This window comes from Passer montanus, unplaced genomic scaffold (assembly GCF_014805655.1).
Source record: "Passer montanus isolate IOZ18808 unplaced genomic scaffold, ASM1480565v1 scaffold22, whole genome shotgun sequence".
In the NCBI taxonomy this organism is placed as follows: Eukaryota; Metazoa; Chordata; class Aves; order Passeriformes; family Passeridae; genus Passer; species Passer montanus.
Genome location: NW_024366815.1, coordinates 4603818 through 4611207, shown reverse-complemented (window position 1 = coordinate 4611207; position 7390 = coordinate 4603818).

Genomic DNA, 7390 nt, shown 5'->3' with positions numbered 1-7390 from the left:
TGTGAGCTTTCTCAGTAACTTTGAGCTATATTTCGAAACAGTATTTTTTCTTACACCAATTCTACCACAGCAATAGATGAGCCCTACTGAGACACATACTAAGGAAAGTAGCAAGTACTTTGTACCATGACTTCTCTCCCTCCAGACAGAGTGGCAGTCTCACACCTCAGCTTCCTGTGTGAGCTCTCTCAGTAACTTCGAGCTATATTTCGAAACACTATTTTTTCTGACTGTGTTCTTACACCAATTCTACCCCAGCAATAGATGAGCCCTACTGAGACACATACTAAGGAAAGTAGCAAGTACTTTGTACCATGACTTCTCTCCCTCCAGACAGAGTGGCAGTCTCACACCTCAGCCTGACATTTAGGCAGCTTTCACTGAGGCCATCGGCAGCTTTTCGAGGTAACCTGACACGTGGCAGGTACTGCTGTAATTTGTGGGTAGCCAGGGTAGGGTAGGAAGGGGAAGTTAGGTGTTTGTTCCAGCCTGTGTGTCGTGGGCAGAGTGGGAGCTACAGAGATTATAGAGAAGCCCACCCTGTTGAGTCACAAGGCACAGACAGGACCCTCTTGCTTTTTGAACTCCTCATAGAGACCTCTGGGTGCAGCTGGATCCTGCCTTAGCCCCAGACCCTCTCAATGGTTTATGCTAGTGGATTAAATAGGCATTATTGAACCTTTTCACAGCTTTGCCCCAAAGGATTATGACAAACCAGAGGTACTTATATAAAAATAAGTTAGGGTTATTATTAGGGTAATAACTTACTATGATAATAATGAGACTAAAAGATCTTAGTCATAATTATTTACTACACAGTATAGGTGGCTATAAGTTCTAGTCTAGTTCAGTCCACTGTTTTTGAAGCAATATTGAAGCAATTATGTTAAAGGTAGTGAAAAAAATTATGAAGTAAAGATTGATTTTATTCACCCACACCAATGACTGCGGGCAAATCTCTTTCTCTCAGCTTCGAGAGATTTTCTTTCATTGAAGCAAATCCCAACTCAAGGAAGGAATCTCCAGAAAGGGGATTCTTGGAAGACCCTCCCCACTCATTAATAAGTGGGAGTGGGCCTTTGTTACCAGGCCAGCTGGGTCAGTTCAGCATCTTTAAATAAGTTAGTAGTAGTAGTAGTACTACCAGTTGTTTGTTGCTTTATCTGGTACTTAACCAGATCTGCCACACGTTCTCCTTTCTGCCAGGTATGTTTGACTCTGGGATTGATGAGTCAGGCTGGTTTCAGCATTCAGCACCAAAAGCACCAGGACAACTCCCTCCTCCATTCACCACGGATAGCTTTGCAAACAGGTCATTATTCCAGCTGTTTTACTGCCATCCAAGCAGAGCATCCTGCCACACCTCCTCACCAACACCTGCCTGCTACAGGTGAATTGCCCAACAATTCCTTACCAGTATTTCATGTGCATTTCAAATTCACTGATGTTTCCAACTATGCATCAATACCGTGTCTACCAAAACCATAAGCAAAATAAACCAAGATAGTAAAAATATAATGACTCTGTGCTTTACTGCATGCATTACTATAATGGGTAAATGTAAAATACAAAAAGCATGTGAATTGCACAAAACATGGCTTGCAAAGTCAAGCTAATGATGTTGTGCACAATGTCTGATACACGTCACTAAAATACTAGGTTTTTCAGTGATTCTTTTAATATACCAATCTAAAAATTTTCCATTTATTTTCAAGTTGAACTTAAAAAGTTGAACAGTGTTGGGGTTTTGTGACTTACTTTGTTAGAACTGTGCTGCTTTTTGTCTTGGTTTGATGGATTTCTGCTGTAAAAAATAGGTACTAATAGCCCAAGTTAAAGAAAAATGTTTCTCCTCCCCAGTCCCTGGAGAAATAAGATAAAATTTCTGCTAATTGCCTAGTGGCCTTAACAGAATGCGTGAACATGTTTCCTATAGCTTTGTATTCTACTTTAAAATCTAATCTGTATTTTCACCTGATTGTTGATATCATTTTTTACTACAGTGCAGTATATATTATATCAGATGCCCTTAGTAAGGTACTGGTAAGTGAATTATTCATAACTGATCCCATGCCCCAAAGGAAATTATGCTAAGTTTGAATTAAACTGAAGTAATTTTTTTAGCAGGCCACTGATATTGACTTATTATGAGAAGAACATTTCTTCTGCTAATGGAAATGAAGTTTCAGAAGGAGAGAGAAGGGGTTGAAATTCTGTCTGAAGGAAATGTTAGTACACAATTACAGTCACAGTTAATTTTGGACACATACATTTTTATTCCATCACTGTCAGTATGAAGCTAAGTGATGAAATGCATCAGAAGACTACATGTCTGTTTGTGTAACTGAGCCAATCTAAATTCTGTCAATTATGCAAATCTATTCAAGACAGAAGAAATTTTGTATTCTCAGTGTTACATGTGAGCTTTGATCAGCTGGTAATTTTGAGCCCACAAACTAGGTTTTGTTTGCCTGCTACAGGTGGACCTTGCATTGAAGAAAAGGAGCAGCTGTCAAGTTGAAGTACCCTTTGTGTTCATCACAAAAAAAACCCAGTACTAATGCTTTTCCTCAAAATTATAAGCTGGTGCCTTAGGTTCGTTCTTGAAATTTCCCAAATTTTACACCCTCTGCATTGAATTTTTTAAGTTATATTTTCAAACTGCTGCGTTGTAGGACTGTTTCCTGTTATTTAAACCTGTTATTTAAAACTTTTTCCTATAATTAAAGTTAAATGGTACTTGTATTTTTTATATATACATACATATGTGTATGTGTAATATATATATATATGTTTATGTATATATATGTGTATATGTATCGCACACTGATACATACACATCTTTCCTTCTGTGTTCATACAATAATTTTGCATCTGTTCAGCTAATTTTGTATTGGTTTTTCCTGGAGTGAGGAGAAGTGTTTGTCTCACTGACTGGGGAAAACCAGGCATGCTACAACTTAGAAGAAGATTAGGAAATCTTCACATATTGAAAACAAGAAGAGAGATTATACTGTCCTTTTGATGGGAGAATTCAGTAGGTTTCTAGGCAGTTCTTGAAAACTGATTTGTTTAATCAAAACTAATAGACTGAAAACATTTGTCTTAGTAAATATGAGTGAACAATCTTCATTAAATTGGATTTGTGTAATAAAACTTTTGCAGGGATAGTCGGCCAAGTTTCTGTTGCTATATCCACCACAGAAACAACTCCTTTGGCCTAGAAATGTTAGTAATATCCCAGGAGCTTTCCTTATGTTTCCAAGGGAATTTAGTATTACTTTGATTTCATTTTTCCCTTTAAAAAATTAAATTGAGCAAGGACTCCCTGTGTGGTGTGGGGTAATTTCCTTAAACTGCTGTCCAGTCATTCACATCAGTTTTTATAAATGATCCAAAGAAGCTCAGTACAGTAACACCGCAAAAGAAATTAAATTAAAGGTAGTGGACATAATATTGACATAAGGAATTTAAAAGGTACAATGCTTCTAGCTTCACATTTCCATTCAAATTGCTGATAATCAAAACCACCTCCTTTTTATGTATCAGTGCCAGAAATTTAGAAGCAAAGTTTGTGGTGACTGCTCTAAAAATTTCAGCTTTTTGTGGGCCAAGTAAGATACGAGTAGCAAGGCTTTATGAATGTATTTCCAAAAAAATCATTGTGTCATTGTGTTAATGTAGCTGTATACAATATGTAGATACAAACACTCAGTTATTTCCTGGTCTTATTGTGGAAACATGGTTGTGGCATGGGGAGGTTTGGTACAAAATGCTGTAGCTAGCATTAACCTTTTAACTCAAGTAATTTTTGTTTCATTAGTTCATGTGGAGATAGATCTTCCATTCTATTTGATATATTTTGTTAAGGTGAAATCTAGTGCTTTGCCAGCATCTTTTGTGTGAGTGTTTTGTATGCCTTGTACAACATGAATAAGCAAAGCAGAGGCACTCAGAACTTCAAAAATGTGTGCACATGATTTATTTTTAATAAAATAAATCCTCATGGTGAAAAATAGTTCCTCATGCTTTAGCATCATGCATCTTGCATTTAAATATCTATATAAATGTTGACCAAATGGTTTTTCAAGTAATTTTATATGGCTACAGAGACACTGTTAGTGTTTAATGTGTTCTCCTGGTGCTTGATTTAACTCAGGTTGGATGATAAGCACGATCCTACTGCCTCAGTGTACCAGACTGCTCAGTGGATGTAGCAAATGTAAGTGATGTACATAGTAAACAATCATAGAGACCCTTTCTATTCAGTGTGTGACTGCTCAGTCTATTCAGTGGTGCTTAACATGTGATTTATATTTTCCTAAAAGAGATGTATGCTTCTGGTGTGCTGAATTGCATTCCAGTCATCACAGATTGTTCTAACTAGATGGTACACTAATATAATTGGGATTGTAGATTGGGCTTGTCTTCCTGTCCTTCTTGGGATTTCCCCTTGCTGGAGAAGTAAACTATCTCTTCAAGGACTATTTTATCCAGCGTTTTTTTGACGCATAACATAATAATGTAAACATAAAAAAGTTAAACAGCTAGAGGCACTTCTCAAGAGGCACTGATGCTATAGTTGCTTCTAGACTGGCATATTTCAGTAAAGGGATGACCAACTTTTTAAAATTAATTTTAACTTTTGAAATGCAGATGAAGATTTATTTATTGTAAATTTAGACAATTTTGTGAACATCTGTCCAAACAGAGGAGTGTCTCTTTGAAAGATTTCACAATTTCAGTGAGAATATTTATCATGGCTGAAATTTTCAGTGCCAAATCTTTGTTTCAGGTTACTATTTGTTCTAGATTCAGTGTATGGGGACTTAGACTAGGAACATGAAATCTGTTAAAAGTTTGCACCTTTTTCTCCCTTGAAACTTGACACAGAAGAGGCTCTGTTTAAGTTTCCTTAAGTAGAGCTTGTATTAGGTAGTCTAGCTCTGTGGTAATATAGAAAAGCTGACGGCCTGGTGCTGTCATGATATACATGTATTGCAGTTAGAAACCCCTGCTACTGCTCTGCAGCACTACCAGGGAGGTGTGGGCTGTATTTGCTGCTGCCATCTGCAGACTCAGTGCAAAGAACGAGTGCTGCAGTGTTAGTTAAGGGAAACCATGGCACGAGTATGTGCTCTATGGGGCTCCACGCTTCTGTGGTTTCTGTGAGTGTTAAAACCTGCTTCTGTTACAAAGAAAATCATGAGTTTCAAAAAAAGAGGGTTTTTCCCCCAATGAATTTCAGCCACTGAAAACCTTGTTAAATGATCAAATTTCTTGAAAACTCATTTCAGATAAGAAAACCAGTTTGGGGGACTTGATTTACAAGTTAGTGTATTCCTGCTGTCTGTTTCAAAGTGAGGAATGTTGGCACATTTCTGTAGTTCTCTGTTGCCTGGATTAGCTTTGCAGAAAAGGATGTGTTTTCTTAGTCACCAAGTGTGAGCATTTCCCCTCTTTTTAGTGGATAGAAAGCTTTGAAAGTGTTGAGGACAGCTCTTTTTGCCTTTGGCACATATTCACAAGCATTCACCTGTCACAGTTATGAAAGGTATTCAACAAAACATGGAAAATGCCTTGGACTAGGCATGCACTGAATACTTAATCAGAAGTGTCCAAATTGCTCACATAACACACTCTAGGTGAATCTCCTCTGCAAGAAAGTAACTGATAGTGTGAAGAAGTCTGTTGGGAAACAAAGCATTGAAGACAGGATTGCTTTGCTCTAGCTTTTTTCCTCACCCAGTTGTTCCACCTCCCTGCCTTGCAGGAGGACTGGCCTTTGAGTGGGCTTGTCCTCTTTGCTACTCAGGGTGCACGCACACCAAGCTTATTGGGAAGGGGAAAGGTTTCAAATGCACAGGCGAAGGTGAGTTGCCTGATGGTAGCAGAATGCTCTGTTCCTCAGCTGATGGTAGGTGATACCAAGAGGGGGTGGGGGAAGCGCCTCTCAAAAGGATTGCTATTGATTGAAGGTAGAGAACAAATGATTTCCCTGGCTCTGGTGATATTTCAGGGAACCTGGCAGGAATTACTTTACTGCTGGAGACTGAAGCTTTGCATTTCAGCTGAGATTCCATACTGACATAATTACATCTGCAGAGGTAATAAACACTGATGTTCTCAGTGTAATGAGAATAGCTTCTACTAAAATTTTCCAAGTTTGTAAAAAAAAAAAAAAAAAAAAAGAGGCAACCGAATACTTTGCATTGGATATGTTGTTTGAAAACACATCCTGCCATGTGTACAAAAGGTATTTGCTGTTTCTGCTTCCTTTCTATCCCAAAGCTAGCCATACTTTCCAGCCTTTAGCTGCTTCACACAGAAGGAAAGAACTTGTAGAGTTAAATAGAGAAGAAAATCTGGTTTACCAGTGTTCTGAAGGCTTTTCACTAGGGTTTAAAGTCAAAACAGTTGAGCAGATGTGTTATGGGGCGTACAGAAAATACATTTCAATGCTATTGAATATTTTATTCCTTCATATTTTATAGAAATAAAACTTCACTGCCACTTGTTTTCTTTCCTTCCGTCCATGGCTAGTCCTTTCTGTGCTCCATCTCCATCTCCTGGTGGTAGTGTTTCAAATTTGTCTCCAATGTGCTTTGTAAGAATTACACAATCTCACTATGTCCCTAATTAGTTTACAGGAGGAAAAAAAGCTTATTGTCTAATATGAACAAATGGGGTAGCTGAGCCAATAAGTGTGTTCAAAGATAAATTCTTTGAAGCTAAAGAAGAGAGGCTGAATGGAGAATGTTATGATGAAATGTAGTTCTTCAAGAAAAAGACTGATCTAGAGAGGAGCTTGTTTCAAACTCTGTAAGGACTAGCTTGGAGTTTCCTGGTTAAATGGTATGTACCAGTCACTTCCTGCTAGCTGACCTAAAGTGATGAAATAGTTTGGGTTTTAAAACTACAAAAACAGAGCAGGTTTTGCAAACAACTTTCCAGTGCCAGGAAATGGGATCTGGAATAGTGATGAGGAACTAAGATATCAAATTCACTTGCCAAAGTAAATGAACTCCATGCCCCAAGTTACTCAATAAGTATAAATGTGCAGGACTCTTTCCATCCAAGTATTTGATGGACTGGAAACCACTGGATAATTTGGAAAAAAACAGGCATTGAAAGAGATTACAGGAAGACAGTGTGTGTCCTCCTTTTGGAGGGCGCAGAACCACCCCATGGCAGGAGAGTCAGAATTTACTTGAAAGATTTGTCTCTTATTCCTGTTTGATTTCTGTTGCAACCCAAAGACTGGATCTCGGAAGAAGTGAAGGGTTCAGGGTGGTCCATCCTTAGCTGGAAACATACAGTCAGTGATAGTAGAGTGTAAATGAAATTTAACAAAAAATTTACTTGCCCAACTGCAGGTGGCTAACATGAC